This window comes from Etheostoma spectabile, chromosome 16 (genome assembly GCF_008692095.1).
Source record: "Etheostoma spectabile isolate EspeVRDwgs_2016 chromosome 16, UIUC_Espe_1.0, whole genome shotgun sequence".
Lineage (NCBI taxonomy): Eukaryota > Metazoa > Chordata > Actinopteri > Perciformes > Percidae > Etheostoma > Etheostoma spectabile.
In genome coordinates, this window is record NC_045748.1 from 1732460 (window position 1) to 1742012 (window position 9553).

The 9553-nt window shown below is 40.9% G+C and overlaps 1 pseudogene; it reads left to right on the forward strand.

The window, feature by feature from the left end:
• Positions 1 to 337: 337 nt before the first annotated feature.
• The window catches only part of LOC116704698 (bile salt-activated lipase-like), a 14978-nt pseudogene continuing 5762 nt past the window's right edge, over positions 338 to 9553 (forward strand).

Sequence of the window (9553 nt, forward strand, 5' to 3'; positions counted from 1 at the left end):
ACGTGGCGTTGGCAGCATGAAGGTAGAGGGCAGCCTGAGTAGGAACCAGGAAGATGTAGTCTGTTCCAATCTGCACAACGGTTTTCTTGATGGTCTCGCTGCTGGGGTTTGAACCCCAGGTGGAGGTGTATGTGGAGTAAGCGTTGTCCAAACCAGCATTGCCTTTCTCCTTAGTGTAAGAAGCCAGGAGCCTCTTTACGTCGTCACTGCAATCAGGAAGGTTTGAAAATGAGGTCTGATAAAACACCATAGCAACATATGGTGGAGTTAAGAGCATTCGTGTGGCCTGTTCCGTCGCATGGACGTCTTCAAGGATTCCCTTTGCTGACTCCCTGGAAGGTTTGAGAAACCAAGCGTCACCCTGGCTGGGATGGTGGGTAGTCTCATTTAACTTATTCCCGATTGGATTTTTATAAAAATACAATCTATAATTCACACCACACCGTTTGCTACTTTAGCAATTTAAAGCTCTATCGGTCACTTTTGCCCCCTCCCCGCCCCCCTTAACTTTTAACTAATTGAATTGAAAAGATTTTTGTAATGTGTCATGAAAACAAACATCATTGCCCAAGTCCCACCCTGCTCTTACACTGTGTGTGTCTGTAATCAGGTGTTCTGAAGGCCACCGAGTACAGGCAGAGATGCATTCAGGTGAATCTCTTGATGTCCGACACCAGAGGCAGCGAGGACTGTCTTTACCTTAACATCTGGGTTCCTCACGGCAGCAAAGGTAAAGACTGAGAGAAGCCTACAGAGAGTCGTCCATATTAGATCTACACTCTACAATTAGCTCTCATTTTCTCTGTCTCCTAGTGTCCACTGATCTGCCGGTCATGGTCTGGATCTATGGGGGAGGCTTCCTGACTGGGGGCTCGATGGGTGCTAACTTTCTGGACAACTATCTGTACAACGGGCAGGAGATTGCCGACAGAGGAAATGTTATTGTGGTGACACTGGGATACCGCGTGGGCACTATGGGCTTCCTGAGCACCGGAGACTCGGACTTACCCGGTAGGTGCCAGTTTCTTCTTTCAACGTAGAAGATTTTGGCCTGTCCGCCATTTTTATAAATTGTTCCATTACATAGTCATTCTGTTGAGTGAAATGTTTGATCCACTTCAGGAAACTACGGCTCTGTGGACAGCATGCCGCATCGGCTGGTGAAAAGGAACATCCGCTCGTTGGAGGAGACCCGGACAACACCCATCTTGGAGAGTCTGCAGGTGCGCTAGTGTCAGCTTCCAGGTGAGAAGAACTTGTTTTTCTACTGTGCTAACTCCTTGTGAGATGATAGGTGTATATAACTAATAAATCTACTATATAAAGGAAAGAAATTGAATCTAACTTTATTATAAAAAAAAAAATTATTATCTGCCCACAGCCTCTCACTCCCCACAACAAGGGTTGTTCAAGAGACCATCTCCCGAGCGGTGTCGCCCTTTGCCCATGGGCTATTAATAAAACCCCCGCAGGTTCGCTGAGGAGGTACACAACAGCTTCTCATTTTATTTTAACACTTCTTTGGAACAGTTAATTTAAATGCGTATATAATGTCAGGGCTATGAAACAATTAAAGATGATTTGAACCCTCTCCCCAGGTCGCTATAAAGGTCAACTGCCCCACAGATCAAAACATGGCTTCCTGTTTGAAGATGACTGATCCTGCTCTCCTTACGTTGGCCGGCTCTCTCAGTCTGTCCAGCTCACCCGACCGTAAGGACTACACTCCTCATAACCATGTTTACATTTTCATTTTAGACGTTGTGTTGCTTTCTACCGGAGCAATGAATAGATGAAAAAATCTTGTTATGCCCGCTTCTTCTGCAATGGTTAAAAGGCACACCACTGGAGGAATTGTGCTGCTACAGGATATATTTATTAGATTATATTTACCTCAATAGCCTCAACTTAATTAATTAGCATTTTTTGATGGTACTGATGTGTTTCAACCAAACTAGCAATTTTGATTGATTGATTGCGCTTCCATTCCATTCATTTTAAGAGTTTAGATTATGGACATAAATAAACACAAATTACCAATTACTATGGGTTAGTTTCAGACCAATAGCCGAGATAGTATATGTGAAATTAAATTGCCAATTATAAAACAGACAGTTAGTAGTGTACAGAGTGTCTGGTTGTGTCTGTCTCTGTCAGACCCACTTGTTTGGAACCTGTTCCTGTCTCCTGTGATTGATGGGGACTTCCTGCCGGATGAGCCTTCCAAACTGTTCCACAATGCCGCTGCCATCGACTACATCGCTGGAGTCAACGACATGGATGGACACCTGTTTACTGGTTTAGATGTTCCTTCAATCAACTCCCCTTTGGTGGACACACCTATGTGAGTGTAAGACATTTGATCACAGTGTAACTTGATGAAAAAGGGCAATTGTGAATGGATCTACCAAGAGCAATACCTGCTCTTGTTAGAAGTGTGTTGCTATGGTGTTTTATCAGACCTCATTTTCAAACCTTCCTGATTGCAGTGACGACGTAAAGAGGCTCCTGGCTTCTTACACTAAGGAGAAAGGCAATGCTGGTTTGGACAACGCTTACTCCACATACACCTCCACCTGGGGTTCAAACCCCAGCAGCGAGACCATCAAGAAAACCGTTGTGCAGATTGGAACAGACTACATCTTCCTGGTTCCTACTCAGGCTGCCCTCTACCTTCATGCTGCCAACGCCACGTGAGAATAAGATCTCGCTGTACAGATGTTGCTGTCAGTTTATTTGCCCTTTTGTACCACACTTTGCTTTAGAAGGTGCAGGATAAAACCAGGATGTAACTTTTCTTTACCTCAAGGGTGGCAACGGTAGTAAGCTAAGAAAATTAATAAAAGATGCTTAAAGTTGCTTGGAGTAATTATTCAAAGGGAAAACGTTTTGGACAAAATGAGTTCCTTTATTTCCTTTTTTTTTTTTTGTGTGTCACAGTAGCTTCATAAGTGTGGATGAATTAAATAAACTGTAAAACAGTAGCCAAAAGTAATTTAGTGTGACAGTTTGATACTGAATTAATAGACTTAATCTTTTTTATATAGCCTAAAAAATCTTTTATTCAGCAGTCAGCAACTTTATTTTTCTAATGATTATGGCACAATATGGTAAAATGGAATGATAATTATTACATAATTTGATTTCATAATTGAAATCAAATTAAGTTAATACTTTAAATGGCTTTTTATGTATCATTAATGAATTCACCTTATTTACCACTGAAAAGAATAATTGTTGTTATCCACTCCATCTTTATTTAGCCCCGTTTGTTTAGTCATCCCTTTCTCTCCTTGTCTTACCAAAGAACTGGCCGTACCTACTCGTACCTCTTCGCCCCAACCGTCTGGGGGGTATGGTAGAGCCCTTACCCGGCTGGATGGAGCCGACCACGCTGATGACCTCAGTACTGTTTGGAAAGCCTTTCGCCCACACTGGGGTACTGGCCACGCCACCGTGACGTCTCGGCTACATGACGCCTACTGGACCAACTTTGCCAAAACTGGTATAAACATTGGAGAATCACAGGAATAAAACCAACCGAATCCGACATTGGAATATAAAACTAAAACTGCCTCATTCATATGTCGTTTTTCTCTGGTTATGTCCACAGGGACCCTAACAAAGGAAGAAGGTGCCGGTTACCTGGCCTGCATTCACCAGCACTGGACACCAATTCCTGGAGATCAATTCTAAGTGGACAAGAACTATGTAGGACAAAAGCTGAGAATGCGTTACGTGCATTTCTGGTCTAGTGTCCTACCCACCTTCCCATATCCTATTCCGAGTAAGACGTGTGCAATCACCTTTGCACCTGCCATGTGGACCCAAACTTGAAGTATTAATTAGTATTGGTTCATGAAAAATAAATTGATGACGAATACAAACTATATTTCCTTGGTTTATTTGGTCTCATTTTTTTTATCTGTTAGGCTTTCTAAGTAGAATATGTAGGTTTTGAATAATAACAGATGCAAGGTAATACAATTTTGGTATAGCTCACATTTAATGTTCAAAACATCACTCTCGTGCAGAAATATGTGTTACTTTGCAATGCAGAATAAATAAAATTAGAAAAATGATTGATTTATTTTACGGATATTCAGACTGCACTGCCATGTTACCATTCACCTGCATTAGCTAAAGGTAATTACAGGTAGTCTGATTTAAGCAAGATTATAAATGCTTGTCAATGCTCAACAAGGTGACATGATACAGGTATATAGGACGAGGCAGAGTCGAAGATTTCTACGAGGCAATTAAAAGCTGTCTTCATCAAATCCATTAGTTGCCTGAATCAGGACAGAAAAGAGCTGGACCAGTTAAAAACGAGGCCTTTAGAGGTTGTTATCGCTGTTATCTCATGGACACTTGACAAAGAAAAAAAAGGTGAGGCGGTTTTTATTACCTCAATACAAATAATTGGGATTATCGAGAATAGGGTGAAGGTTCTCAAGTTTGACTTCCGTTAGCTAACTTAGGCTATAGCTAACAAAGCTAGTAAGCTAACTTACTGCCGTTTGTCCTCGCGCTACCATGGATTAGCTATTTTCTTCTGTTACCTAATTTCATACAAGTAATTTAACGTTTTATTGTAACTTATGATAAAATAACTAGGTTGGGACAGCCAGCTAACAGCAGTTTAGCCACATTTTAAAGCCAGCATAGCTAGACCGCTAACATTACCTGTCTGCTGACCGCTAAAACTCAGAAAATAAGTAAAGCTAGCTAGACGTAGTTAGTAGCCAAATTAATCCTGAGCAGTTAGAACTGACAGCAACCAGCTTGTTAACATCACCAACTAAAGTCCTGCCACAGTGGTTTGTTTTGTGGTTTTTGTGTGTTAGTGGTTTTTTAACATTAATATGAGTTCCCCAGCCTGCCTATGGTCCCCCAGTAGCTAGAAATGGTGATAGGTGTAAACCGAGCCCTGGTATCCGTGCCTTTGAGAAAATGAAAGCTCAGATGGGCCGATCTGGAATCTACCTTCCTTTCTCTCCTTCGCCCGCCTAGAGAATTGGCCCACCATGAGAGAGAGACATCATGGCTTTCAAGCAAAGTGGCAGTTGGTCAAGGTCACACCCCCAGTCTCCACCCCCTAATGTATTAACATACATTAATAAAGATCGGTGAACATGTAACCAATTCACAACATAGTAGAACGTGGAACAGCGGTCCTGACAACCATTCTACACCAGCTGTGGAGGTTAAGGCCTTGGTGTTGGATCGTGAATTTGAATACAATAATCATAGAGTGAAGTAATGCATTTTGTACAAATGATTTCTTCTTCCAGAATTTGTTCAGCATTATGTGTCGAAACCCATAGGAAAACTTAGTTTTAATACACTCAAAGTCCTTTTTGTGTGGATATATATGAATCATGTGTTTGCATTTTTTGCCCTGATTTATTATTACCTTATTATAAAAAGGTGCTACCAACTAATTGTATAATCTGGTTTTAGTAATGCAATTAGATTTGTCTGCCTTTAAGCATTAAACCCAGAAGAAACAGAAAATTGTGAATTATGCATTACTTGCATAAGAAACTGTTCAGTAGCCTGTTGTTATGCTAACAACTATCACTAATTGAACACACCAATACCCCTAGAGTAAGAATTCAATGTCCACATTAAGTTTATTCACTACAACACAAAAAAATATCTCATATACGTAGCTACCAATACGAAATATTTATGGTGTACAAAAGCAATACTGAAGTTGGTTGTGTATATTGTTTACACAGTTACAAATGTGCAAAATGTTTAGTGAATTAAAAAACAACAGTAATATGCCTACATCAACAATGTAAGAAGTTATGAGATGTGTACATATTAGGGATTTTCCATTCAGGTTCCAAATTCTCCGTTAATGTTTATTTTGTCCTACAGTGTTTATAATATCTTTCGATGGAGAGCGTCTGTGTTGTGACAGGGTGGCTAGTAAAATCTAGGTCAAATACATTTTTTAACCAATAGGAGCACCTCAGATGTGTGGGGTTATTCTGACGTTTTATCTAATCTCAAAACGTGTTGTTATTAACTAATCTGTGAATCGTTCAATCTGTTTTTGGAGTCAACTGATACATATTCTTCATTGCCTCCTTATGAAACTGCAGGGCTTTCTCTCGTCCATGTGTTAATTGGCCTCAATAGTGGACATCTACACTGTACTGTATGATCAAAAATTTTACTCCTAATATCAGAAGAAAAAAACATTCTACAGCCTTGTAAAATGGGTATCTACTTCTGTGTTGACATCTGGCATTGGGTGTTGATGTTATATCTTGCTTCACTCCACAGATGGCATGATTCCACCAGGCTGTTTCCCATCCGAGGTTTGTCCAATCATTGTCCCAGGGTGACAGCAGGGGTTATAAGCGGTTAAATACACATTTAACAGCTACGCACACCATTCATTCACTTGCAGAAGGGCCTGGTGAGGAATTCGCTGGCTTCTGGCAGCCATGGACAAACTAAAGACTCTGTTTGCTGCTGTCCTGTCTCTGGGAATGGCCGCAGAAGCCTCTGTAAGCCTGTTTAATAATTGTTATTGAAAGAATCACAATTTGCATGGAGTAAATCTGTTACTAATGGGATGTGATAACAGTGTTGCAAAAATGCAAATTTCTTAAAAGCACATTCTGTGTGCAATGACAAGCACAGCATAACGAAAGTATTTTAAATGCATCAAGGGAAAATAGGCTAAATGATATGTTCACATTTTTTTTTCATATAGGTCTTTAATGTACCACTATACACTATAATGTTATTTTGTTCACAATGTCACAATTTACTGTTTCATTTACACTTCTTTCCTTTTTGGGCATAACTGTTTTATGCTGTCATTGAAGTTGAAAGCTCTTTTCTGACGTGTCTCTAGCTGGGCGTTGTGCAGACAGAAGGTGGCAGTGTTCAGGGCCAGAATATCCCCCTCGGTCTTTACCGCTCTGTAGATGTTTTCAAAGGAATTCCCTTGCTGCCAAACCTGGAACATTTGAGAAACCCAAACCTCACCCTGCTGGAATGGTGCGTTCACACCCAATCTGACCAAACAGAGTTTGTTTATAATCTGAAAAATCAGTGTAGAAATCTCACTTCAATTGCAAAATCCTCACTGCAAAGACATCATCAATTTTCTTTCATCCGCAGGTAATTGAAGGCAACAAAGTTTGCTCAGAGATGTCTTCAGATGAGCATGCTCCAGACTACAAGTTTTGGTAGTGAAGACTGCCTCTACCTCAACATCTGGGTTCCTCATGGCCAAAAGGGTACGGTTTTAAGTCTTTGTTTTGTTCTTTATATGGATGTGAGAATCATTGATGCAGTAGATGTACAAATACCTATAAAATACCCCCCAAATTAAAATGCTTCTCTTTTCACCCAAAGTGTCATCAAATCTCCCCGTCATGATTTGGTTGTACGGAGGAGGCTTCTTTGTGGTGGTTCATGGGGGCAAATTTTCTCAACAATTATCTGTACAGCGGTCAGGAAATTGCAGACAAGGGCAATGTTATGTGGTGTCTGTGGGATACCGTGTGGGAACCCTGGGCTTCCTCAGTACAGGGGACTCTCGCTTACCGGTAAGAGCAGTTGATGGAAATTGGTTCTTCTACCGGCTCGAGCCTTGATGTGTTCTATACATTCAATTACTTGAATGAAGTGCAGTAGTCCTTAAAAACATGTGGATGCCTGTGTGTCCACCAGACTTGTCTGTAGTAAATGCTTTGACTCAATGTGTCACACTTCAGAGAACTACGGCCTTTGGGCCAGCATGCCGCCATCGCCTGGGTGACAGGAACATCGCTCGTTTGGAGGAGACCCGACAACTCACCATCTTTGGAGAGTCTGCTGGTGGAGCTGGTGTCAGCTTCCAGGTGAAAGGGTTAGGTTTGGCTTAGTGTCCTGTATTTTCAACCTGAAAGCCCTATTTTCAGAATAAGAATCAGAATCAGCTTATTTGCCAGGTTTGAGGACACAATTTTGCTTTGGATCATCATTGCTCACAATGCGTTTACACACAAAAACACAAACAATATATACACACTCAAAGAAGAAAACAAGTATGCATTTGTGTCTAAAGGACCATTGTAAACAACAAATCCTTGAAATCGGTCCAGTATTGAGAGTTGTAACTGGCAGTTGCAAACCGGGCTGCAATGTAAATAATTTTTTGATCCCATGAATTGAGCCGTTAATTACACAAATGCTGTTTGTCAATTTAAAAAGATTGCAAGTGAAGAAAGTACCAGTTTGTCTTCACTGTCACTACATCAGACAGACAGCAAATATGATAAGTTACCTGCTGAACCTTTAAGCAGTCCTTAGTTACAATAAGTCTGTACAATAAGGCCTGAAAATGTCATGCAAATAGTCAAAATAAATCCAACTGCAATTAGTAATTGTATATTCCATGTATGTCTTCCTACACAGACTCTCTCCCCCCACAGCAAAGGGCTGTTCAAGAGAGCCATCTCCCAGAGCGGGGTTGCCTTCTGCCCCTGGGCATGAACGAGGAACCCACGCAAGGTGGCAGAGGAGGTATGTCATTGTCACATACCATGGAGCCATCTACATTGCTGACAGGAAAAAAGTCCTAATTTTACATTCATGGGGTATTTATTGTCATAATAGGATTCCAATACACCCAAACCATCAATAAGAGGCTTATCTAATCTTAAATTCCAATTTTTTACAATTGCTTAACTTCTCATTAAATGATGACAATGTTAATCATTCTTTTGTCCTCAATAGATAGTAGAGATACAGACTAAAACAATAGTTTCACATCCAAACCTCTTACTGTGTTACATACAGTACATTCCATATTAAATTAAGCATACATTCCTACATGAACAACGGCATGCAGTGCATGTCTTTTTTAATTAGCTTTGTAGCTAAATACATTGACTAACTTGCTTTATGTGCTATTGTGAGCTGTGTTCAACAGGCCAACTAATCAAGAGGCCAGACGAAACTGCTGTCATTTACACCAAATATCAGTGCCAATAAAAAGTTTTCAGTATCAAATTGTCCTGCCCTTTTTCTATTGATAAACAGGTCACACAGAATCTTTGGAAGTAGAATTACTCCGAATTTGTAGATTTTCTGCAAATTTAAAATAATAAAATAAAACTCAGAATAAACATCTCGTCCCCGAGCAGAAAAAAAAAATGCAGATTTTCATTCTGGATCACAGTGGAAGAGTGTATAAAATTGAAATCTGCAGATACCATTTGGGCCTGTTGATTATTGCCTGGACAGCAAACTGGACTGGACAACACACAGCAGCCACCTGTACAGGAAGACACAGAGCGGCTGTACTTCCTGAGGAGGCTGCGCTCCTTTAACATCTGCAGCAAACTGCTGTGGATGTTCTACCAGTCTGTGGTCACCATGTCCTCTTCTACACTGTGGTGTGCTGGGGGGGCAGCATATCAAAGAAGGACACCACAGGCTGGATAAACTGATCAGGCGGGCCGCTCTGTGGTCGGCATGAGCTGGACTCACTGGTGATGGTGGCGAGAGGAGGACATTGGACAAACTGCTGGACAAG